Raw genomic sequence first — 27,674 nt, forward strand, 5'->3', positions numbered from 1 at the left:
TATTTTTTAAGAAATCAAGAAAAATTAAGAAAATTAGGAGAGACAATAATGTAAAGGTATTAAAGCAGCAGGTTGACAAGGCACCTTTTAAACTAACCCTAAGAATTCAAATAACACAGAAAATTTTGATCAGAAACCTTTTTTTTGCTCTTTCTCTCTCTCTCTCTCTATAAATTCTTCCACCTCCTAACTCCACCAAATGACATAGCTCCTCCAACTTTTGCCTCATAATGCCATATCTTATTTTTTCAAAACCCACCATGGGGTTGTGGATTAACAGTGAACTGATGCTGACATCAACACGACAATGATAGTGCTGGGAGAATAGGTAAGTGCCAGCCTCCAGAAACAGCCTTTCCAATTTTATATCTGTAAAGGAATTGCAAACCTCTCTCCTCCCTTCGGTGGCTCAGCCTTCCCAACAATTAACAAAGACTTTCTTACATCCAGATCAAATTGCTGTAATTTATTCTCCATGATGCTGCCCTTAAAGACTGCTTTAAAGCACTAGCTCCAGCAGAAAACCACAGCTCTTGATTTTATACTCCAGGCAGTGGAAAATACATTACACTTGCTTTCAGACTTGCCCCCTTTACAGGGGACACTCAAGCTGTTCGCAATATCCAAGACAGACTCAGGAAATCCTGCTTGGACCTGAGATTGCCAAGATGCTGCTTCTCCTGAGAGCTGGAATGTCCACTACCTCATACTGCATTTTGAAGGTATAAGTACAACATTGTCTTGCTCTTGTCTAAGACTGTTAATTTATTAAGAACAGACGTTAATGTGGACATTTACAATATATTTAACAAAGAGGTAAGTTTAACATTTCATCTTTTTGACAAGACTTTGCTTTTTTCTGACAACGGACTACATTTTAAACATACACACTTTTTACTCAATTTGACACTGACAAGAAAAATACTCTCTTTGCCATCCTGGCAAGGTGTCACTTAAAACCTGACTGTCAAGGTCTTACAATGTATAATTCAAAGAAATATATCTGAAGTCATATTTCAGGATTTATAAGAAGGAATATTTCTTGCTTGGAAAAAAAATAAATTAATAGATCAGCTCCACCCTGGAGGCAGAGGAAAGGAAAATAATTAGGATATAAATACTGACATTTTTCCAGAAAATAATAGACTAAAGAAGGTTATCTGCAACATCTACAGATGAACTACTACTAGAAAGAAAATATAATCCCAAAGTAACATTCTCTCCTCCACTAACACCTTAAGTGTGACCACTCCAGGACAGGTCATTGCTCATTAACTCCAGCATTGAACACACATGGGCACTTGGAGATGCTTCTGAAGTAGTCAGTGGAGTTAGATCTGCAAACATGCCATGAAGAGAGTTACTGAAGCACATTTAGGCCATTCTAGTGCCTAGTTCCCAAGGATGAACTCACCTCCGGTGTTATTTCAGAGTACCGTAACTTTTGACTCTTGAAATAATTTGGAAACAAAATACAGTACTGAAAATATACTCTACAAAGGGGATTGTAGACTACTTTTCAAAGTATAGTTTGCAGTAAAGATGAATTAAATTTATTGGCAGACTAATTTAATTTTAATTAAACTGGTAGAAATGGAGGAAAATAACACAGAAGGTCACGTTTAAAGGACTTCATCTCAGGTCTCTGAAAAGTGACCACCAAAGTGGGTATAGAAAAGATGAAGACAATTTTTATCTTAGCCAAATACAAAGTTGGAAAATAAACACAGTCTATTCTCTTGGCTGTACACCTTGGATAATACTGGAAAAAAAATTGTTAATACATAAGGAGGAAAATAGTTTTTCTTTTAAAAGGAGTCTGAAGATAATGTGGTTTATAGGTTTTTATACTTTCCTTTCACACGGCACCACTGAAGTAAACCTGTGTCTACCCTTTCTAAGTCCAAGACTGAAATAATTTCCAATGTCTGTGAATTTAATCATGGTTAATTTCTCCATGTGCTTTTTGATTTAAAGAAGAAATTAAAATTTATAATAAAATGGGAAATATACATCCTGCCTAATTATTGCTGGGGCTTTTCACCAGAAGATGACCTTAGCTACAATAAAGTCAGTATTTTTAGCAGAGAGAAAAAAAACACACCTAAGAGAAATAATAAAGGAGTCCAAGTACCAAAAATCAATAATGTTTTATTGACATATGCTTCAGAGAAATATTACAACAGAAAAATTGGAAATAGTTGCATCAGAATAAATAACATTCCCCAAAACATTCCCAAAGGAAACTGGTACACAAAAGCAAAGGAGATGGAGCAGTAAGGCAATATGTGGAATAGCAGCACTGTAAGGAATTTGTCAGAAATTGTTTTCTGAGCCCAACACTGTCAGCCTTCATCTCAGCTCCAGAGAGGAAAAGAACAAGCACTTTTGGAAAGATATGCAAGCAGAGAAAAAGAATTATTTTTTAATCCCTGGATTACCTCTCAGATTTGCTCTTAAACATGGAAAAAAAGAACTTGGAGTTGCTAACAGGGTAGACCTTGCTTTGTTTCCTTCCTTATTTCCAAGCATTTAGAAATTCACTGGCATTTCTTTGTATCCATTTTGGCATGTGTTTATTAGCGATATTAAATTCTTAGCTAAGGGTTTCATATACAGTGTTATCTTTGGCAGAAAATGAAAGATGTATGAACAATTTAAATACTGAACACTGATGTCAAGATGGATCATCTCATTACAAACTTATTTCCTCTCATCAACCTACGTGGGTGAAGGATGAAGAAACAAAACGCAAAATCATGGTAGTCAAAGTGATGACACACTAAACCATCTTCCAATCATTCTCAATAACTCTACAACTACAGCATGCTATCCTGATGGCCCCATCTGAGTTGATGATTTTTCACAATGTATTTCATGGCTTCCATCCCTACATGAGACTTTATTACTATCACATAGGAATAAAAAGCCATAAAACACTAGAGTGAATTTATCTTGATCAGATGCAATACTTATTTTCTTCACATGATTTCACCACCATTCCAAAACTAACCAATTATTTCATGCTACATTACTGAACATTTTAAACTACATTTCAATGACAAGAAAGACACTGAAATGGTTACATCACAAATTAACAGAACTTTAGCCTTTAAACACATTCCTACCTACGAGAATCAAGAAACAATCACAAGACACAACAATTTAATTCACTGATAAAAGACAAGACACCACAAAAAAATATCACTTCCACATACATCTTTCAAGACATAAGGAAAGACAAGAGACACAAAAGAAACTGGTATAGATAAACGCTATGAAAGCACCACTACCAGCATCTTTCCCTTAATTTTCCTTAGTAACTTCCTGGCATGCATTATAAAAAAATCGGACTCCAACACTAAGACATCTTTAAGACATCTGATCTTAATTGCAGAAACAGAACAAGATTCCCTACTTACAACACTGAAACAGCTACTGACAGAGCTCCTGTCAAATATGACCCTCTCATCCCTAGGACTTTTACCTTCCTGGCTATGACAAATTTACTACAGCTCCAAAGTCCATATTTCTCCTGACGAAAGACCAAATAAGACAAATTATAAAAGATCCTGATTTTCTAACCCAGACCTGAATACTGAGGTCCTGGTCTGAACACAGTTATTTATTAGTGTAATTACTATTCATCTTCTTATTACTACTAATTGGCCAAGTAGAAACACAAGTCTCTCGGGTCATAGAAAAGTCAATACAATAATTTAACTGCCATTTGAAAATAATTTTGCTTGTGCACTTGCAAGCAAACTAGGCTGCATCAGAAGTGTCTCAAGCTTAATGTCTATGCTTTACCAAAAATATTTTACATCTTCCCAACCATGTAAACCCACTGGCATGGGACCAATATTAATTCTGATCTAGCATTGACACTAAAACTCAAAATTAACTTGAGTTTGATTTATATACTGCTCTCCTTTCTTGCCTACCAAATCCTATTTCTTGCATACTATAATGTTGATAGCATAGAAAAGAGCGAGAAATCATTAAATGAAAGGAAGTGCATAAATAAATTCAATTATCATGCATAAAACATGCAAATGACTTAAAGACTGCATATGAAACTCTAGTTTATATTCATTAATCTCAGGTTGCACTTTTGAGGGAGAAAGATACACTAATCAGATCCAGATTAATGCACTCCCAAACCTTCCCATTTGTTTTTAGGTGAGGGTTAAAATAGATGTATTAAAATAAACACAGCTGCTCACCTCCCTCAAACCTGCTTCATTTGTGGAAGAAAGTGAAAACTAAAAATTATATCACAGGCTTGAGAATCTGGGTCTTTCCTGAGCTCCTCACAACTGCCACTTATCCTCCACTGTGACTCTTATTTTTTAGGTGGTGGTTTTTTTTTTTGGTTTTTTTGTTTTTGTTTTTTTTTTGTTTTTTTGGTAATGGAAGACAACAACTAGTCCAAAACACAGCTAATGGTTTGACAGAGAGAGCAGGGTGGGAAGTGTTTGGGCTTGCCTAAATCATCCCCTCCTCCTCTCCCTTCCCTATCCTGAATAATGATGGAGATGGATCATTTAAACTGTGTGCAGTCACTCCCTAAAGGGGCTCCATCCAAAGCTGGCACATTGCTGCTCCATTCTGTGGGAAAAGGGGATTTACAAGTGGGCTTATGCAGCCTGGCTTTGCTCACCAAGCCAGCAGAAACACAAAACAGACCAGGGCCAAACTCCTTTAACCTGCCACCTGCTCCAGGTTTCACTGCCCAGGGATTCCTCCCAGCCTCTGCCCCATCACCTGGCTATAAAAATAGCAACCCCCTTCCCTCCCATCTCCTGCTGGAGCTGGGTGCTGGTCCCTGCCTAGGGAGCACCAGGAACAAGCCACTGAGGACGAGACCAGGACCCACAACAGTGAACAAAGGGGAAGTGGAATTCCTGGGGCTGATCCTGCCCCAGAAGAGGTGTAAGCACATGGAAGAAAAACGCCCATAAAGAAAAAGAATGGAAGGTCCCATTCCCATCCACTGGGAAAGGAAGGTTAAATAAAGCAAACAAAAAAGGTCACCAAACTAATTTCGTACTGAAACCAATGAATTTAGATTAGCGGCCCAAAGGGGAAAGGTTAGGATGTTATCAGTGACATAATTTCTCTTCCCTTTTGTTAAAATGATTGGATATTAAACCCCTCCAACACAATGGGACACACTTTCTTCAGGGTGGAGAGAAGCATTCAAAATCTTACATTTCTTTGATTATTTTTTACATATTATCTTCCTGAGCTACAGACATTACACAATGAAAGCACAAAAACACATACATGTAGACTCAAACATATATTCACACTTATGGTTTCAGACACAGATGACTTCTGCTGACAGCCTGATTCAAGAGAGTTTTTTATTAAAATTAATTTCTGCCTGTTTGCAGATGCTAAATTGGTTACAATAAATAACAAAAATGAGGTTGAAATCTGTTAACATCTTGACAAATATGCAGAGAGCTATTTAGTACACATTTATAATATTCATTGCTCCTAAAAGAGAAAATGATCATACAGTAGCCAAATCCTAAGTAAGAGCTAAAGATATTCACCTCATGAAGCCATTTCTCAACTAGCCCCTTGGCACTTGCTGAAATTATTCGCAGCACGAGCTCTACTTTTTCATTTTCTGCTGACTCCATGTGGGTAATTTCTCTCTTGTGATTAAAAGTGAGCTTGTCAATTCCTTCAAAGAATTTCCTTAGGTGTGGTTGGAGGTGGAGTGGATCCTTTGTCTCAAAAAGGATTCCTAAGAGATCATTGCTGCATCTAGGGAAAAAAACCTGAAAAATGATAAAAAATGAACTTTCAAAGTATTTATATAAACATATTTTACACCAACAGCAGCAGTAGACAGATGAAATGGACTGTTTACCTTGGAAAGAATAGTCTTTTCTTTGCCAGATAATCATTCAAGGCCTTCCTGAATGTCATCCAAAAGCGATTCTGCCTCCTTCAACTTATCCAGCATCTGGGGCTGCGAGATAACCCTCGTGGCATTGGTCTCCTTCACTGACTCCTTCGTTATTAGCCTCCTGGTGGGTGAGATAGAATACAGTGAATGTAATAACCATACTTCACACAACAGGCTCTCTCTCTCTTTTAAATTGAAAATCCCCTTATTACAAAACAAGGGGTGTTCTTTTTCTTCTACCTTTAAGTAGGACTGCCACATTCATTGCTTTTTACAAAAACGCAGCTGCTTTTTAAGCTACGGATAAATAGAATCTGCTAGGCAGTAATTCTGCTCAGTCTGAATGTATTATTTTCTAAGTCACTTTGGTGAGGCACTTTTTATTATGAACTGGACTGAACAGGGAAAGTCCTTTTCTCGACTAATTATGGCTATGCTTTGTTCTATACTATTAACTTACAATGCCAGATTGGTCAGCTTCTTTTTTTCTTCCTTGAACCAGTTCAACAAATTACATGCTTTTTCTGGGAAATTAGAGAGCTAATTATTAAGACTTTATAGACTAATTATGAAAATATAAATAACACTGAACAGTGTATCAATAACATTCACACAATCCCTTTGATATGCATAATGCAATCTCCTATTTTAACACCACTGATGCATGGACAGGCTCCATCTACAGCATTTTCTTCTCAAAAAGATTTGTTAAACTAGATATTTTCTAACTGAGGAAAAAGCAAAGCTGAAACACCATTTTTCATATACCTATCCCTGGCATATTTTACTCCCTATTTATGAAAATCAGGAAAGACAGACTAAGGAAAGCTATAAAGACATTAAACCGGGAAAACATCAGGACATCTGTTGTTTCCTACTACAAGACATAATGTAATATGTTAGATTTGAAAGACACTTGTGGTTTGTTTGGGGTTTTTTAAATTAACTACTTTAAGAATGGATGAGTTTCGATTCCAGGACTTCAATATTCCCCAGTAAAAACAAAAACTTGAATATGGTTCTGAGGTGTTGAGGCCTTCAATAATCCATAATGACTGGCTTTGACAAAGTAAAACACAGCTACAATCCAAGTGGAAAACAACACCTTTTGCTTAATGGTTGTCCACATAGACACTCCAAGAAATGAAATTTAAGCATTTAGATATCACAACATAGATCCCTCTATGTAATAGATAGTGTGCTGAATAGAATTGAAACATATAAATATATAAGAAAAATCTTTTCTCCTTAAAATTAATTTTCAATGTTTTTGAGCTGAAAACCCTCACTATGGTAGAAAAACCTGTCAGCAGAGCTGTTGCTGCCCAGCATTCAGCTTTGCAAGTTAGAAAGAATTCTGGAAATAAGAGCTTGCTCAGTGAGAGAAAACTCACCATCTAATATCCCACTTGCATTCAAAATTATTCCATTCCTATGTATATCTGCCTTAAATATTATGGGGATTTTTTTGTATATTTTTCAAGCACCTACTGTAAAAAAAAAAAAAAATATATATATATATATATGTATATGTAGCCAACGCCAGTGACATTGCTTTGAGAAGCTAAAACTTGCTCCTTCCTGAGGTATTTCTCAGACCTCTGATACTTGGTAACCTATGGACCCTTTTGGGTTGCTTGTCTCCATATCTAGAGACCAACCTGAATGCTGGAGTATCAGGAGAAGCCTAATTCATGTTGACTGAAAAACAGTTGGTTGTACTAAAAAATAACTCTACATGTATCAGTGGAGCGTCCAAGATGAGAAAGTAAATGAACATGTCCACACAAACATTTGTTTAACTTTATTTTAGTACCAAGTGTTTATGTAAGCTCCAGTACGTCCCACCATATTATTTCTGAAACAAGGACACGATCCAGCATATTGCAAATTTAGGTATGTTATATTTTGCACTAAACTAATAAAAGAATTTTGAAATGCTTATTCCTGCTTGATTAAAAATATAACTGGATCTGTCAATTTAGCAACATTTCTCTGCAGGAAGTGACAGTAAGGACACTGAAAAAAACCATCTGTGAATGTGAGAAGCCTTACCAATGTGGGGTACTGCTTTTCCTAAATTAATTTCAGAATTAAAGATATCCTCAGTAATTTTATTGAGAAGGCCATTCTTTCAGGCATGACAGGCCTTCAGATTACTGATTATCCCACTTTCAATGTGGCTAGTATCAACAGAGCACAATATATTTTGATAAAAAGGAACCTATTTCATTTTAGCTGAATCAATTAAACACAGTGAAATAGTCAGATTCCACCTTGTGCTCATCCTCTGCTAAGCACATCCTGAGAGCTTTTCATGATAGCTAGGGTTATGGTACACCAGGGTTATGGTACAAAGCGCATTGAGTGACTTGACAAATATTACAGTCCTTGCAGAGGCCCATTTACATATGGGGACAAGATCTATAAACTCCCAATTTTGTACTTTACCCATCTGACGATGTTTCCCATCACTTCAGAAGAGAGAATCAAAATAAAGAATAATTAAAAAAAAAAACAAAACAAAAACACAAACAAAAAAAAAAATCCAAACAATTTCGTAGCTATCCTTTCCCTTTCAACTGTATTAATGCAGCTACATATGTCTTCCAATGTATTACTTGCATGATTAAAAGCAATGTCTCTTTTCCTTCTGAGCTCATATCATAAAAACTAAACAGAAATCAGTTTAAGACAATGAACTCTAAACTTTATTTTCCCCTCAGTATTCTAAAGCGGCAGAGCTAAGTTGGGAAAGTTTTAAATAATGGAAGTCAGTGAAGCCGAAATCACACACAATGGTGAAAGCTGAGATGTGAGATGGAGATGAAATCTAAAAGCTAATTAAATTCAACCAGAGCCTCTCAAAGGCAACATACCAGCTTAGGCTTCCATGCTAACATTTCGTTTTGAAGGGTGCAGTAAATGGAGGGCCTTTCATGGCTGCAGATTTCACAATATGATCCACCAGCTAAACCTGAGAGGGGAGAGAAAAAAAAGATTAGATGCATGGATTACTGTACTGAATAGATGCCAAGGCCAAGATAAAAAGAATAGATAAGTTAGGGCTTCTGAGGAGCTAAATTTGAAGCCAACCGGCAAAACGGATTGAACTTTATTACCTCTAGTCACTGAGAAATTCCCTAGACAGTTGGATGTAATTTGAAAAGGTCAGGAAAAAAATTTCCTTCACAGTATTATTGCTTCATGCTTTAAGGGTGTACGGTTGTGAGATGCCAGCTCTAATCATTTTTATTGACCTGCTCTAGAGAGACAGACAGATGCACAGAGAGGTACGACAGACAGATAAGACAAATCCTACCTTTGTTTCCAGTTTTAAAACATATCACACAGTATTAGGTATGTTTTAATGTTAATCGTTTCATTTTATCCTTTGCCATATCTGAGAAGCATTTCCTTGTTTCTCTAAGACAGCACAGAAGTGGGGAGGGAGGGAAACCCTGTGCATAACATGGGAAACTTGCTACAATTTTTCATATTTGATCTGAGCACTCATTGAATTCTATGTGAATCTGAAACACATAACTGAAATTCAGTAAGTGCAATAGGATTTTCTAGACATTTTTAGGTATGCTCAGTAGATTTTTTTTTTTTTCACCTAAAGGAGAGTAGATCTTACTGAATAGATTATAGGAATGACCTTCAGCAGACTGACAGTACAAGCTTTATTACCAGAATGGCTGTCTTGGGGAAAAAAAAATATACAAGAAACCTCATGAAGAAACAGAAAACAAACCCACCCCAATTAAAGTAATTTGATTCTTTGGCTTAGCATTCACAAATGCTTGCAATCAAATACAAACGTTTGCTAACATTACACTTACAGTCAATTTTTTGTCATGCAATTAAAATCAAAGGAGATTTAAGAGCACAAAAGAAGAATTATCCAGCCCAACCCATGGAAAATTTTAATTAACATTAGATTTTCTTTTGCTCAGAAGATATTTTTCCTTCCATTCATAATACAAGCATATGTCTTCCAGGTACCCTGACTCTGAATGCACAGCAGAGGCAATTAATGGCCATTAAAGTACACCTCTGTGAGTTCTTCTACTCTATTATGTTTATGGACCCCTCCTGGAAGCTGACTAAACCTGTTTCCACTTGGATAAGAAAGTAATTTCCATATGGTCATATTCCCTCCCTTCAAGCCCTGTACATCATGAGGGTTGCATGGAATTGCAGCAGAAGAGTTGCATATATATGTATGTACACATAGATATATATATACATTCACTCCCTCAGAACTTCATGACTCTGAAAGGACGTCTGAAACAAACTGCTTAGCTACAGCAAAGTACAAAAAGCATCAAGAATGGTTCTGCTAAAGGAATGGTTCCTTTCAATTGAAATGGACTTTCCAACAGAAAAGATGCACAGATGATTTAAATTTAGCACTTCCTTCCACAATTTAGGAAGCTCTTGAAAGAAGACAAGTGCATCTGTATATATGGCAAAGGGGCTGGGGAGAAGTAATCACTTACAAGTTTTGCAACAATTGATTTAGACTCTACTACTATTATTTCTTTTAATCAGATTTCCACTGTGAGCTTCAGGATGACGCAAAAACTGAAATAGGAATTTAGTTTTCTAAGATCAAAGATGTGTAACTACAAAGGAACCCCCCAGCTTTTGTGGCAACATGACAAAATTGTGATTTTCATTCCTGTTTTTTCCCAGCAGAAGGAGTGACCGAGAAATTAAGTTCTGTTGTCCTCCTGACCTAATCTCAACGACAAATTCACATAGCCTATCAATCTTTTTGCCAGAAAAACCCTTATTCATAATGAAAAAATATTTGTTCGAGACACAAACATTTGATGTTGAAACTCAAATTTCAAAAAATATTCCCCATCAACATAGTTTGATGTCATTTGCAGCACGATAACACGATCCCATGTCATTCCATGTTTACAAGACCCTCATCACCTTTTTTGCTATTCCCTTTTTCCTATCTCCTCAAGGGCAGCACATTTTAACAGACAAGTAACTTAAACTCTACTCGTTGTAACTTAAACTCATTGTACCACATATGGAAGAGGTAGATCTTTGAAATGTTCCATATTGTTTGCCTTCCACATGATTATCAGCCATGCAGATGGTAAAACTGCACAAAATTTAAAATATTGCTAACTCACACTGTAACAATAGGCTTAGTTAACTGCCAAAATAGTTTGCTTAGAAATGTGAGAAACTTTCAGTTACTTCTAGTCAGGCTTTAATTTTAAACAGTATTCTCACACTTTAACAACAAATTGTTTGGTTAGGTGCAGGAATCAGACTTCTTTCATTTCCAGCCTTTAAGTCTAAAGTGTTGTGATCCAAGTGGAATGCCAGTTGGTGTAGCAGGATCTCATCAGTAGGATGTCTTACTTTCTGTTTTTCTGTGTGTGACCAGGAGACAGCTACATTTATATATATTCAATTTGAAAATTAAGGCCTTGCAATTCTGTGTACTAACAATGAAAGAAATTGTAGGTGCCTTTGTCTTGTGAGCACTAGATTACTGAAACCCATCCAGCATGTGATTTTAGCCAATTGAAAAAAACATGAATTCACACAATATTTTTTTCCTGTTGAAAGCACATAACCATGAGAGCTACAAGACAGGTATTCCCTGTAAGGTCTTTCACTTGAGAGAACCCTGACCTTCATTTCTGATACAATGTCCCTCGTCCCCAAACAGCTGATAGCAAAGGAAAATGCCATTTGTCTCTCCTGACCAACAGCCAGAGTCCTTACAGAACTTCAGGGTGGGCTGCATTCCCATGTTTGTTTTACCAAGATTAGATGTTGCTCATGTATTCCTCAGTTTTGTTCTGATCAGCTGACATGCTTAAGCTGTATCTCTCTTACTAAGAGTAAAAAATACAATCCAACAAAAAACTCACAAAAGCTAAAACAAAAAGCTGGCTTCAGAGCATGCCCCAAACACAATCCCAGTTTTAGATGAGCTCCAGCATCATTTGAACGTGCAGCAAGCCATGTTGCTCAAAGACATAGCTCACGCAAAAGAGTTAGATAACTATTTCACAGATGAGGAAGAAATGCTTGAGAGATTGATATAATTACTGAGATAACTCTAGCAAGCAGTGTTAAGTGGTGGCTACCAGTTTTGCTAGTTCCAAGTACTCCAACACGTCTTCTTTCTGAGTGGACTAGCGGCTGGAAAAGGCTGGTGAGCTTGTTTGTTTGTGTGCGTTTGGTTTTCCCTTTTTTTTTACATCCATCAGAATAGGTCCCAAATCTTGATGGTCTCAAAGGTCTTTTCCAACTTAATGACTCTATGATTCTTTGTCAGTTAATCACTTAGTAAACATTTGCTTTCTCTTAAAAGCCACTCTGTGATGTGTGTAATTTGAACCTGTCATTTTTTGCTATACAAAAGAAATACAGTGCTCTCAAAAAAGAGAGTGCTGCAATACACTTACTAGATGTAATGTTTATGTCTTGAATGGCAACTCATTCTTAAAATAAATTAGACCTTCTTCAAGATATAGAGGAAAAAAACCCCACTTTTCGATTTTATGCATAATAGTACATTTTGCCAAATTCTTTCATGTGAACACTGATTCAGCTCCCAGCTCCAGTATCATTAGACTTAACATGCAACAAATTAGGTTTGAGAGCAATGAAATGCAATTAAAATGCCCTGTGTACTGCATCAGAGATAACATTTTATGTATATTTAGTGGGAAGAAAGAGAAAATCCTTTCTTATTAGTAAAGTTCTAATGAAGGAATCTTTAAAAATATACATAGGTACAGGAGTAACTTATAACTGATTTCTCCTCTAAGCATTTCACCTAGCAATTCAGTGTTGAGTGGATCAAATGAATGAAAATCTAAATATTTGAATAAACAACAATTGCTATCACTTGAGTTCTGTATTTCTAAGTGAATATATATTTCCAATCAGTGGTTGTTTTAAAAGAGTTCTCTGATACACAGTCAATGATTTGGGCAACATTGAACACTGAACTTTAAGCCTTTCACCATTTTCCTAGAGTTAAAATTAAATCAACTGTCAGAAAGCAACTTTATTCAATGTATTGTTGAATCCTCTCCAAGTTGTACTCAATATAAATAATTATTTAATAAAACTGAATTACAATTTTTTTCTTGGTATTAGAACTGGTTTTGGAACCCAGAACATATAGGTGAGTAAACTGTTTGGCTGTCCTACAAAAGTATAATAGAGAAGTAGCCAAGGTTCTTCTCAAGTTGTCTGTCATATCATCAAGCATATTAAGTTTATATAATGCAATACAGACACCACAGGTTTCTTTCTCAAATTTTGTATTACTAATAGGTGAATGTCTTTTTTTAAGTCCTCAGATTTCACTCTGAGTGAAGTTGAATCTCTGCGGGTTCTACTCCAAAAATTCAACCCTGAAATTATTTAAACCTAGTAGCTGCAGTAAGAAAAGTTCCTTTTAAGAGCAGACTTTAACATCTACCATTAGTTTAGGTATACACTAATTTCTTTAAAAGAGTTTTGGAGGACTGTTTTTGGCTTTCTGTCGTGACATAGCACTGACCTGTCTCCAGCCACACAAAAGCTAGAAAGCAGCAGTATGCACTTATATTTTGCTGAATTCCCTTGTTTGTCAAGTGAACTCAACCTTTCAACCACATAATATATACATATTAATATGTATACAGCAATAAATACATAATATATAACAAATAAAGCCATTGGTGAATGGTCAGAACCAAGAAGTCATTTAAATTTGTACTGTACAAGATACAATGAATGCACCTGTTGCCTTGAAGTCTTCCATTGAGTTAAAAAATACAGTGTTATGATTATTTTGTTGCTGTCCACTGCAGTCTTGTGACATTTCAGTATTTGATCACTAACAGCATATTTGTCTTTGACAAACAAGCACAAGAGTTAAAATGGTACCATTCATATTTTGCCTCCTTTCTATGTCATGATATTTTTAAGAATGTTTTTTTTTCCTTTACTTGTATCAAAATAGTACCTGAAGTCCCCAGCTCCTTCCAGCACTGACTACAACCCAACAAATTCTCTACTTTCCTCCCTCAGAGGCCTTATAGCTGAAGTTGTAACGAAAGAGAAACAAAGTGACTTTCCTAAAATCTTTCTTTTATCTCTCCTTCACACCTGCATGGACTTACAGGGTTGTTTTTTGTTCTAAAGAGATGAAAGAGACCTTATAGAGAAATACATGGTACAAGGATCAAAGTTCATACTATAATGAGGAAATGGGGAAGAGTTAATATTGTGCATAACATTTTAGAGCACACTGGCATTGTTGAAGGCAAACCCAAATTGTATAGGTACAAAAGGAAAAGGACAATCAAAGCAAAAACATTTAAAAGTTACACAATCTGACAAAAAAAAAAAAAAAAAAAAAGCTGGGCAAAATATTATCAAGATTTGATTTTACACATCTGAGAACTCATGTGCTTGGGAAGAAGTATTTTGTTGCACTGGGACTTTGGCCGAGTTTTCTTCCTTCTTTCTAAAAGTAAAATTTCCATTCTCATATCCAGAGAGAAAATTAACATAAAAATAGTCTCCTGTTTAACCATAGTCTAATACTACTCTGGAGACTAATAAGTACATGGATAATTTTCATCTAAGAGAAAAAGGAATTTTTATACAGTTTGGAAAAGGACACTGGCAGTTGTTGGAATATGCTCCAAACGCCCCAAAAATGGTCAACCAAAGTGGAATTGTCAAGAAAAAGAAGAGAGAGATGATGAGAGTTTTGATAATGTTTCTGTATGGTCCTTACAGCCGTTTTGATGGGCCATACATTTGTACATACATACACATGAGTATGTCAAACATAGATAGAAACACTCTCGCTATACTATTGCAACCATAACTTTCAGACAGGCCTTTTCACTACTTTAAAAGCAATTAGGATATTTTTATCTGCTCTTGCAATTTTTCTACCGATAATCTATAGGCTTGTAAAAGCCATCATTCAAAAATCATGTCTCTTGTAGTAGATTGTCACCCAAACTAAATGCTCTGTGTTTATGGCAACATGAAAATGCCGCACACAGATTGGTTCATAACTGCCGTGCAAGCATCAGTCAGTGCATACATACACACCCAGGAAAGAATCAAACTAAATTCAAATACTCATAATGTTTGTTTCTACTTTTCAGTTGGCACAGTTGACAATAGAAACCTGAAATAGTACATTAATAGGCATTCTAATACAAGAAAAGTTACTTTCTCATGTTGAGGGTTTATTCATTTCATGGTAGCTCTGTCTGAAACAGGAATTGGCCCAAAGTATGAACTTCATAAGTACACAAGAGCACACCCACACAAATACACATATACAATATCTACCAGAAGAAAGGGTTGCAGTATCATTGTCATTGATGATGAGGAATGTAGATGGGGGAAACACAATAACAAATGAGGGACTGTTGAGGAGAGATAGTAAGAACAAAGCTATGTGAGGTTGAAAAGAAGACAAGAAATCTCTATTTAATGTCATTGACAAAGAAGTTAATGGAATGATCTGAGAAAGGAATTTATTCACATATCTTGAGTCTTCCTTTCTGAGCATATTTATGCACAGATGTGGAAAACAACACAACAAGCAGAATATCTCTAATGCAGCAGAAAAGGTGGTACTGACCTACTGTGCTTTCCCTTCTCTTTCTATCTTGTGTAGTTTTAGATAGTTGAAAGTAATTTTAGATTAAAGGTAGATTGTTTCTAATTAGTATAAAGAAATACAAGAGGAACAATCTATTCTGTATTGAAGACTAGAGAAAAATTTAGGAAATTTAATTTAAAAGAAGAATGAACAAAGACCAGTGACGTGAAAAATAAATTTTTAGTTATCAGCCTTGATTTGACAGGAAACATACAGTTTACACTTGCCTTTTTGACATACATATGGTCGATTGAAATACAGACATGAAGTAAATTAATGAATGAAAAAATGAAGGTTGAAGCTGAATCTGAGCAGAAGAGGCATAAGAATATCTAGCAGAGGAAAGCATATGGAAAAGTTCACATACAAAGTGAGTGTGATTCTGTGATAGCACAGAAACAGTTGATCAACTAGGAGTTTGCAAGACTATTTGAAATCCATGCTGACACATGATACTTAGAAAAAAATATTCACCATTGGTGATAGCACTCCCAGATGTCTAGAGTAGTCTAGAAGAATAACACACTTTGGTTTTGCCCTTTAAAGGTAAATGAGTGAATGCAAAATATCAACTGGACTATAAGAAAAAAGAAGTCTGGAGAAGGGAGAGACAGAATCCAGAAGAGACTAGAGGACTTCACCTCTGGCAGGGTCCTGAACGCATTTTTAAACAGGGACCCTTCATACCAACGGATATTTTGAGATGGAACTTGAAAGAGAAAGGGTATGTCATGTGTTCTTCCTCTTTTGAGGGGAATGTTAATTGCTCAATGTTGTACAATGAACTTTAAAAATAGAGAACATTTAATTGTGCAATCGATGTAGACTAAATCTGACTTTAAAATGCTCAAGTGAATAACTGAGGTGTAAGTTATTTTCTGTAAGTGAACTGTAAGGTGTTCTAGTAAACGTATAACAAAAAGGCTACTTCAGAATGCATCAGATCTCAAAAATTAAATGCTGGAAATCAGAATAGATACAAAAAAATGTGAAAAATTATCCATAAAAGCTGAAGATACTTTCTGACTTGCACTCTATGAAACACTCCCCAGTGCAGCCACAGTAGCCTCTTTGTTTTGAGAAATACCAATTCAAAGAGGTAGTCCACAGAGCCAAAAATGACACATTAATTGCTTGGAAGACCAGACATATTGCTCTGATTTTGGAACCAAAAGATCCCTGGAATCCACTGGAAATATCCACACAGAGGGAATGAATATATATAGTCACTCAACTCATCCACAGAGCAGAAACCAGGACAACACAGTGTATCATCTTTCCTTCCAAGTCAACTCTGTATGACAAGAATTATGATAAAGTGGACTGCAAAATAAAAGCCCAAAAGCATTTAAGGAGGAGATGGAGACAGTTTCTGCACAAGCAACAGGCTGATCTATCTGTTGTAGGGGGAAAAAAAGTTAAATTCAACATGAATGGTTAAGTTAGAAACAAGACAGATGAGCTCAAATTCATATCAAAGATATGAATAAACAGTGCTAGAAACCATTTCCATACTTAGATGGGCTTGTCCCTGAACAAAGGGACATGATGTGGGAATGTAAAACTGGTAAAGGTGATGCTGAATGAGGAGGACGAATCTCCTTTTGGATTATTTCTCCTTGGTTCATGTCTGCTGTTCAGGTTAAGTACATTTTATAAGAACCAAGTCTCCTGGATACTTCAGATTTTTTTACGAGGGTGCTTATATCCATGGCTTTCACATGTGCTTTAAAATGTTTCAATTTCAGTAGACCAAAAGTGATGTATTTTCCGGAGGAATTTGATCACCACTCACTTTTATTGATGCAGAATTTTGAGAAATAAAAGAAGAGCAGGCAATTATTCATGACACTATGCTATTTTTCATGCATAATTTTTTGTGTCCTTCCTATTTGAGGGTTGACTGCAGAACTCATGTATTTAATGTATTAAACTAGCTAATTTTGGAACTAAAGGAAGATGTAATCTTAAAAATGTTATTGTATCCCTTTACTAAGCAATTTTATACAAATTCTATATAATGCATAGTTTGGGCACAGCATATGTCAGAAAATACCAAACACACCCTTACATTGTTGACTGGAAACAAGAACCTGTTGCAAGGCTAAATCAGCTTTTGCAGCTATATCATATAGATGCCCTGAGTAAGAGCTGACTGCTGCCACCAAGATTCTGGCCTGAACTTCTTTTTTAAAGGCCAAAAGCAAATACTGCAGACTTCTTTTGCACAGGTTTTGTTCTCAAACAATAGTTGAGTAAAGGTCAAAGTTTGGAGAGATTTTCTGCATCTAGTGTTGTCTTTCTTTAAACGTTTATGTGGAAGTTGCTGCTTTATTTTCTAAGGAAAAAAAAGGCCTTGGTAGATTATTTTAAGCTGTGGGTTAATCCATTTTTTCTTTCATCTTCCTGTTCATTTGAAGATCTTCAACTGCCCAAAAGATCTTTTCTATGGATCATTTATTGTAGAAATTTGCTAATGAGAGCAATGTCTGAATGCAAATTTTCATGGTTTTTTTCAAACTTGGTCTTAAAACTAGTTTGGATCTGTGTTTCCCTCTTCTCTTTCCATGCTCCAGAAGTTGATGCTTCTCACTCTCTTTTTCAGCTATTCCTCGCATAAGGAAGTCAAGCTCTATTGAGGGTGGTGAAGTACTTGACATTAAATCTAGTGCAACATTTTATGACTCAGACCTCCTGATAAATGTGATTTATTAGGGATAAAAGCTTTTTCCTAGGTCAGATGTCTGGACTGAAGAGACAGTTCATTATAGAGGATCACTCATATTTAGCAATGTAATAGGACAGAAGTGATTTTTTTGTCATAGTGGTCCAAATCTGACTTGTACCACTACTGCTCTCCTCTTCAGCCAGTTAATTGTCAGCTGAACAATGAAGGTACCTGGAACTAATTTATTTAGGAATATGTTCCATCCGTAAAGCCTCTGCTAATGGAGTACAAGAGGCCATGACTAAAGGATTCAGGTATAAAGTTTAAGACCTTAGGTAATTACTTGCAGAAAATATCATCAGCTCTACATGTCAACTTACACAAAAACAGAACTATTGAACCTTTTAAAAAGGAGTATTGTGTTCACAAAACTAAAGTAACCAGGACAATTTCTATTCACCATAACTGTGGAGTAACAGAGTCAAAAGAGTTCTCTCTCTCTTATTGCCACACACAGAAGAAAATAGGTTCCAACCAACTGAGATCAAAAGATCTGACACTTTTTAAAACTATAATCATAGCTACCTACATTAAACCTGGACCACTACAAATGTCTTGGGAACATTTGTGAAAGAACTGTCCAAATAAGAAAACTAGATCATTACAAGTCTAATTACTATTTTGGTACAAATAGGTACAGTACTTACAACCCTTGCTTTTCATTTCATAAGACATTGTGCATAAAGCTTCTGATGGAATTACTGAATTTCACATGGGAGCTGACCCCTGAATATCTAAGCACTGAAGCAAAAGAATAAACGGATTGAAAACTGGACATATGCTGTATGGTGGCTGATCTATATTAAGAACACTTATGCTCTATATATTCTTTTTCACTACTTTAAGACTTATTTACAGTTTTGCATCCAACTGAACTATGAAGAGGGATTAAGTGCAATAATGGAATACCTTAATCTGTGCTGCTGTAAATAAAATTAAGAAAATAAATTGTATTTGCATTTTCCTGCACAGATTAATGCAGTTAAAAGCCTTCCCATGACGTCTGAAACATGCAGCCCAATTTTCCTAATATATAAAAAACCATGGATTTTTTAAAAATTCTTGCAAAAGGAGAAACCTCTGTTGTTGCAAAAGTACTTTTAACGAGATCTGTTTAATCTTTCTGTTATTTGTTTTCATTCCATTTACTATCTGGCCTTATTAAATTTGCAAAATAGCTTGTTTATCTTCATTCTGGGAAAGTAGGTGCCTACAATTTGCAAATATGTCATTCAAAAATAGACCAGTAAGATGTTCCTGGTTGGCACATTGTCAAGGCACACAATGAGGGAGGCTCCCTGCTCTCGCTCACACACACACTCATACACACTCCTTTCTCTCTCAGATACACACACTCAGAAATGTATCCAGTAGAGTAAAATATTCACATTAATACTGGAAGCGATGGAGAAGAACCCCGGTCGACATCCCATCTGTTCCCTTGAATTAAATTTAGAATTCATATGTAATATAGACATTTCTGTCTGAATATCATAAAGCTCTGACACATTCAGGCTTTCATTAAAAAGCTCTGAGATGTGACTTGAATAACAATCTGTCTTAGCTAATTAGTATTTTCAGTTTAGCATATTCACTTTCAAACGTATTGCTGTTTGCACATGGTAATTTAGGTAAACAGAGCCCATCCACAGCTGCATCAATTAACACTGCTAATCAAAACTGAATTCAGGTAATTAGGCACATTTATGCAAAAAATGTGTAATTTGTGGGGAAAGCTAGATTCTTCACTAATATTTCAATAAGTAGGAGTCTTTTTGCAAATAAGGCAAGAATATAATGGCAAATCAACTCTAACATATACATGAAACATAGTCAGTCACAAATATATAAATTAAGTTCCACTAATTGGTCTGTATTTTCAGAAATTTGACCTTTTTTTTCATATAAATGTTTTCTTCAATATTTCTACACGAAAGAGTGGATTAGTTTCTGATGGATGTTTTAGTGATTTTAAAAGTTAATGTTTTCTCATGTGGTTTTTGAACTGTTGAACACAATGGTCCAACTTGTTCTCATTTTCAGACAGGAAAATTTTAATGAGAACGCCCTCAACTAAATTAAAGGTTTAATTTCTTCAAAGAAGGCGTATGTTTGTTTACTTTAAAGAAATTCTAGAAATTTCTACCACCATCCATTTCAAGAATGTAAAGTAGAAAATACCTCAAAAATATCTGCCTTGACCTACTAAGTTTCACATCCTTTCCTTCCCTTTCTCTCATTTAATCCAAAATTTGAAACCCTCCAAAAACTACAAAAAACCCCCAAATCCAAATATTTAAGCAGTGTAAGAAACTGCATATTCATAAGAGAATTTCAATTTCTATTGAAATGGAATGAATGTTCGTTGAAACATTATACTCCAAGAGTTTTCATATGCAGCTATTCAAGTTATTCAAATTCAATTCTCTGTTATGCACACTTTCAGAAAGCTCCACAGGTCTGATGAACAAGGAATGCAATTATCAACCTGCAGCTAATTTTCCATGATGAAAAGAAATACCTAGGCAATTACTGATTTTTAACAGAAGCCTAAAATTAATCTACAATTTTTCTATGTTTTCCCTGATTTGAGGCTAACTCTGGGGGAAAATATGCAAAACATTTTGTGCAGATATGCAGATATATAGGTTCTGCTAAAAACATAATTGTAAAGAAAAAGAATTTACAACTTTAAGGTCCAAGTCTATGTAGCTATTGAAATTGCAGTGTGTTTTCCAATAGTATGTTATGCAGACCATATCTCACTACTCAGAAACTTTTCTCTATATAGAAAATTGCAGTTTCTTCCATTATAAAAATATTTTTTAAATGCTACAATTAAAATGGCCTTAAGCCTCCAATTTTCATTTAGCTATTGGAGGAGTAACATACTGAAAGAGTCCTGAAATGAGAGGGAAGAAGAAAAATAAAGCCTATGGCAGGAGTAAAATTTTGAGGTATTTTCTTTTCAAATAATCATAATGACTACTGCTAACATTAGAAATGCTGAAAAGATATTTTCTAAACAATTATCAGACCAACATAAAAGTATATATAGTTCACCATGCCAATCTCAGTGGGAGCAATAGTGGGGACAAACGAGGTTTTAAATACCGCACCTTTTTTATGGTTTGGTTTTTGGTTTTGTTTTTTTTTTTTTTCCCAAGAGAGAAACAGTCATCTATATGACATATCACATGCTAAGCACCTCACTGATCTCTCACGTGACTTATTAACATTGGCATACAGTGAAGATCATCAAAGCAATCTTATGTGACCTGTCTCTGAAAGAACCTACTTGATAAATGCATTTTCAAAAGAGCAAAGTAAAAGGAGCAATGACTAACAGCGTTTATTTTAGATGTTGTGGTCTGTAGGAAGTGAGGACAGTGACAACATCTTTGCCTCCTCCCTCCTCCGCCAGCAACATTGTTAGCACTTTTTTTACCTAAAGATATGGTATTCCAACAAACCCCCCAGAAATATTTCACTACACTGTGAAATACACAGAGCCCTGTCTCTTCAGCCTGACTGCCTCAGTAAATGTAAGTAGATACAATTAGGAGAATCTCTTCACTCAACACATATATATTTATCTTATGTTATTATTTCATCATCAATTTCCCTGATGCACCACCCATTCAAGAATTTTGTATCATGCTAGAGTATCATTATGTAATGAGATTTGGAGGGGGTTTTTCCACAGAGGTTTAATAAATTTATGGTACTATTAGCTGATAACAGACAAGGTTATAATGCCTATCTCAAAAGAGAAAATGCTATATATGAAAGTTGGCTGGTAAATAGGTGTTTCTGACACATGTAGCTCCATTTTTCTCTTCTCCTGTATTGCTCTATTGTAAAATATGGAAAATAATTGATGCATCTTTCTACTACAAAAGAAATTAAAAATTAGATTTTACGTTACAATCACTGTTAATAAAAATATGATAGATATGTATGACTACAAAGAATCTATAAATATTGTTTTCCTCAATTTAAAAAAAGTTTCATCCTATTACAAGCACTCAAGAGCATTCCAGAATTATAAGCAAAACAACAAATATATGAAGTTGTTTTCTCCACAAAGCATGCAACCCATTATGCATAACATAAAAACTACTGAAATGCTTCATGTTCCAGGTATTCAAATGGTTAATTCAAGAACATGCAAATTTTTTTTAGTTTGAGAAAAGCAAAAGCAAGAGTCAAAAGCCAACAATTAGTACTCTACACTTTACATGAGGAAAAAAAGCTCAATAATTTGCAAATGTTGAAGGAAGCGCTAGTTCCATAATTAAAAATCAGGCAGAGATCCTTTTGGCAAATGGATCTCTTTGTTAAACATCCCACTAATCTAAGCCTGAAGGTATAATTCAGTACCCTGGAGGATCCCCTCTATACTTTTGCCAGCTGTTCCATTTAGGTCACTCCACCACAAGTTTAGCTTTTATCTATTCCTCACTTTCTTCGCTGGGTCCCAGAAGTAGCAACCCATCTCTCTGAAGGCTGTTTAAAGTGTAAATGAAAAGACGAGACAGAAGTGAGCTGCTACCTCAGGGTCCTTAATTTCTGAACTGCAGTTCCTTGGACTTCCCTACCTTGACACATGCAATATGAAATCTTCCTTGACGAAAAGTGAGGAGATAAACTGAATATGGAATGCAGATGGTACATTCATTATCATTTTAATGCCTTACAGCTGCATGAAAGAATAGGAAATTTCACTGGGCAGAAAGTCCACTCAAGACCAAACAGTTGTAGCAGCCCTTCTGCCCCTCAGTCCAATTCCCAGCACTACTGCTGTTGGCATGCAAGTGAAAGCCTTCAAAGAGCTATTTTCTCTCTTCTCAGGTGGTCAGGGAGAGGTGGATTCAAGGAGAAGAAATTAAAAGACAGAAACAAAAGGGAATAGAAAAAAATCTGTCATAGACCAGTACAGTGTATGCCAAAGATCACGAAGAGTCCTGGGTGCAGACCTGACTCTCTTGCCTCCCTCTTCTGGACTGGCAGGGGAAGAAGGAGACAAAAATCCTTGGACTTTTTCGTGCAAGTTAAGTCAACCTCAAATAACAAAACTACTTCTAATTTACCATTATTTTGGTGCTCTTAAGAAAAGTATAATTTCTTAACAAAAGCAACAAAAATATGCGAACTCGATCCATTTATAACAGCTGTAGTCAGTGTAAATTTGAGCCCTCAGAGAGTCATTATAGTCCTCCAGAACGACTTTTAGACAGAAAGCTGCTTTATAACAACACCCTGATCTCTTACTCTTAATGCGAAAGTTAAATGTAATTCATTATAAAACAAATCACTGCCCTGACATTCGTCTGCTAAATAAAAATAAAGTCAGGCAGATACTTTGGAAGGAATTCCTAAGTGTTCAACTTTTAATGAAAGACTTATAAAAAATGCAGCAAGCATATTACTGAGGTCTTTCCAATTTAATATCAAGTAATAAAGTTTGTGCAGAGAGATACAAACTGTAATGTGAAGCAGAATTATAAATCTATTGGAAATTAACTTCCTAGATTTTTTTAATGCTGTTCAGCAGCAGAGTCACAAAAACTTCAACAACCATCTGCGAGACTTTATACATACAAGTAATCCCACAGGCTTTAGACAGCTACTAAGATCATGTCCTGATACTACCCATCCAGCATGACATACTGGCTACAGCCTAATAAGCCTCTTGTTCACACTGGTAGGAAGGATGGGAATCTCAGCCCTGAAGCAGCACAGCAATCCACACACCTGCACTCACCCTGAGCTGGAGGAAGCGCTCTGTCAGTCAATAAGCAAGCCCGTACATCTGACTTTTAAGGATCAGGGAGAAGGAAAAGCAACTCCAAGAACAACGTAGGTGCAACTTAACTTCAAGCTCCACGATGGCTCGCACAGGTGAGCAGCCCATCTCCGACAAGCGGCCGGGCAGGGAGCCTCACCTGTGCCATGCTACCCTGCATGCGCCAGTCGGCTCGAGGTCTGTGCTGGCAGATCCAGCGCATCCACAGCGATGTGCACTGCTTACCTGGCTGGCACCTCCACGCTCTCCTGCCGGCATTCCTGCACGGAAAGGTTCATTGCAGGCAGCTGCTCCCCAGTCCAGCGTCCCTGTGGCACAGCTGCTCCGGCGGGAGCCAGCAGAGTCAAGGCAGGTTGCCACTGGCCACTTCTGCCACAGCCCGGCCACGCGCTGTCTGCAATCACATCTCACTGAGTGCAAAACGAAAATTAAAACGTTTTTTTGCTCTTACACTTAGAACAGTATGCTATATCATTCGTGTTTGCATTTAAATTGGACAGAATAATTTACTACTGGCTTTTAATTTCAGAAGGGTTAATCACCTCAGCAAAGGTCAATCAAACTTTAATCTCCAATAAAATTGCAGTAGCTTCAGTCACCTGCAGGACATTTATTATATTCTTATTTTCATGCAAAAGGATGCATCACTAATCTTCTAATTCTTTACATTAGCACATTTGCCATTAACATTTTACTAAAATTATTAATTCCTCCAAAACTATTACAAGAGCTCATTTCTACACATCTCAGAAGATAATCCTGTTAAAAACCAGACACATCTACTGTGACATTGCTTTAGTTGTCTGCTCTAATCCTCACAACCATTTGATACTCCAACCGAGTTCTAACAATGCACGAAGTCTCAATTACAGAAAATATTACAGGCTTTAGTTTAGAACAACAATATACTGTTTTAGTAACTTAATCTTCCCTATTCTCTGTAATCACAATACTAATCTATTTTGTCGCTGCTCACAGTATTTTCTATTCAAAACAAAATATAGATTTTTAATTTTGTTTAGCAACTCTTGAAAAGCAATAGATTTTCAGGGCTAAGTTAAAACCTAAAATCCGTTATGGAGGATAGGAATAATAATGATGATAGGAATATGTTTCAGGCCTGCAGAGAAGTATTTCCTCACAAAACAGAAGTCTCTTTTGGGGTATAACCCATTAAAAATAAAGAAATAACATAAAAGAGTAGCTTGTTCTTTCAATTTGGTTTACAAACTAAGAATAATTTATCTGCTATTAAATTGACTCAGAACTGCAAAGTCTCTCTGAAAAATTCATATCAGTATTAGTTTTAAACTACCTTTGCAATAATATCAGTTCAAATGAGAAAAATATTTAATTTGAAACAGATAGTTTTCAAATATAAAAGAGCACATCCCCTCAAAAATGTTGGTTTTAGATAAACATCAGCTATGCTAGCTACTAAACAATACACTTCTTCAAAAGTCTACTGCAACAATTCCATCTGTAAAGACACAGAGAAAAGCAACAGAAAACTCAGGGAGAGCTCATTACAGAATGAAAAAAACGCAAACATTTCATTTCCCAAATTTTAGAAGCTGGTACCAAAAAGTCAGAATTTATTGAGCAGAAAAATACTAATACCACCAAAATACATAGGTCTCCCTTATCCTCCTACCATGGTCGCATTAGCTCCTGCGAGAAAGAAATCCTGTATCTATTTAAAATGGATTTTTTAGCCATAATAACATTTTGACATACCGTAATGTAAATAAACTGTTCTCTCCCATCCCAATATTTCCTTCTCTGTCTCTCTGTCTCTCTCTGTCTCCGTCTCTCTCCTCTTTTTGTTTTAATATATGGCACACAGACAGACACACGCCCCCGTCACTGTCAATATGCACACTCATTAGCAATATGTCAGGCTGGCATTTTCAACACACTCCAGAGCATAACTGAACTACCACACAGTGCACACACACACACACACACGTTAAAACACAATTGCAGAGAAAAAGACCTCAGTGGAACAATGTTTGACTTGGAAAACTAGGTAAACATACAAAAGGAGTACGGGAGATTCTCAGGCACTATTTTACAAAGATGCTGTGAATTCCCAGCTAACATCATCAATGCTCCTGTCTTTTTGTACACACAAACACACAGACATAAATACACATACACAAAAGAGAGTATTTTAGCAAGACATTCTAATGCTGAATTGCGGATGCAAGAATGCAGGTTTTACCCTGTTTTTTTTTTGTTTTGTTTTTGTTCTTTTTTTTATGCTGAGGTTACAGTCTAACTTGAAGTAATTTATGAAAATAAATACTGCAAAACATAAAGTCAAGCTGAACTACGAGTTCCTAGAACATAGACTGTCAACAGCATTTCTCAGCTTCCAGCTGAGAAACTAAGCTATGAAACAACTGCATCCACATTTTTTTGCAAAAAAAGCATCCGGAGAGACACTGAAGACCACTTAGAAAGGGTGAGTATCACTGAACTACAGTTTTGATTATTCACCTCTTGATGCATTGATAAAACATATTCTAGATTGCTATTGCAACTGCTTTAAAATACAACAGAATAGCTTTACATGGCACCCTGAAATGAAAGATATCATCAAAGGACCATGTACTTTATTTTTGAAAAGAACAAATGGTGGAGGAATGTATAGGGAAAGAAACATACCTTTAGTTATCCCAGCGAACGACTTTTCAGCACATCTACATAGTCCTGCGGCTCCACCAGTACAAAAGTCAACACTGCTGTGCTTGTGATCTCTGTGACAATGGCTTCATACTGCCGGCAATTTTTTCGATTAAACTTCTCAGACATGGTAGCAACTTTGTTAATTATGATATTAGCCAGCTGGTGGGTACAATCAATCATCCACTGTAAGAAAGCCAGACAAAGAGACATCTAATCATTGCGACCAGAGCAGATAAATTTTGTTCCTTTCTTATACGTGTCACAGATTCTATCCCTCCTGACCCTCTACACAGCCATCGACTGTCAAATTTAGATTCAGCAGGCTCCCAGCTTTTCTTTATCCCTGCCTTAGATCTGAAACTCCTGGTTATCAGGAAGACAAGCGTCACCAGCTGTCTCAGAACAGGAAGGCAATCAGGTGAATAGTACTTATTATCTCTCATTGCCTTCTGAGGAGCAACAAGATTGATTTTGGATCAACAACGCATCCAGATCTCAGGCACAGCTACTACAGTGTCAAGTCTAGAATGCAGTGCATACATTAAGCTGACCAGTTATTAACACTGCATACCAAAATTTGAGGGCTGCTCTTTTTTAGTTTTGTTTTGTGTTGAGTTCATTGGGGGGTTTTGTTTGTTGTTTTTTCCCCCTAAGAAAATTCTTCTTTTTTTTTTTCCTCCAAAACTGCATTGGATATTCTCTTATTCCAGGCCTCCTTCCCCCCACCTCAGAAAACCCAGGCAAGCAGACCACACCGTTACTCCAGGGACTCTGTTTCACAGTTGGATAGTCTTAATTGGGCCCACAGAAGCAGTTAGCTACCATTAAAGGCTTCTCTGTATAC

The 27,674-nt window shown here is 36.2% G+C and overlaps 1 long non-coding RNA gene across 5 annotated transcripts in view; it reads right to left on the bottom strand.

Moving 5' to 3' along the window:
• Positions 1–2,131: 2,131 nt before the first annotated feature.
• LOC116995432 overlaps positions 2,132–27,674 on the bottom strand; it is a 75,592-nt gene continuing 50,049 nt past the window's right edge. For 2 of the 5 annotated variants that reach the window (XR_004417725.2, XR_004417726.2), the window contains 5 exons: positions 26,810–27,013; positions 24,365–24,549; positions 8,806–8,903; positions 5,888–6,047; positions 2,132–5,795 (listed from right to left, as the gene is read on the bottom strand). This is a non-coding gene — a long non-coding RNA (uncharacterized LOC116995432). Of the gene's footprint in view, positions 5,796–5,887; positions 6,048–8,805; positions 8,904–24,364; positions 24,550–25,876; positions 25,985–26,809; positions 27,014–27,674 lie in introns of those variants that run through there. The other 3 variants (XR_004417727.2, XR_004417724.2, XR_004417728.2) reach the window with 3 other exon arrangements.

The sequence above is a fragment of the Catharus ustulatus genome, chromosome 4, assembly GCF_009819885.2.
Source record: "Catharus ustulatus isolate bCatUst1 chromosome 4, bCatUst1.pri.v2, whole genome shotgun sequence".
NCBI classification, from domain to species: domain Eukaryota; kingdom Metazoa; phylum Chordata; class Aves; order Passeriformes; family Turdidae; genus Catharus; species Catharus ustulatus.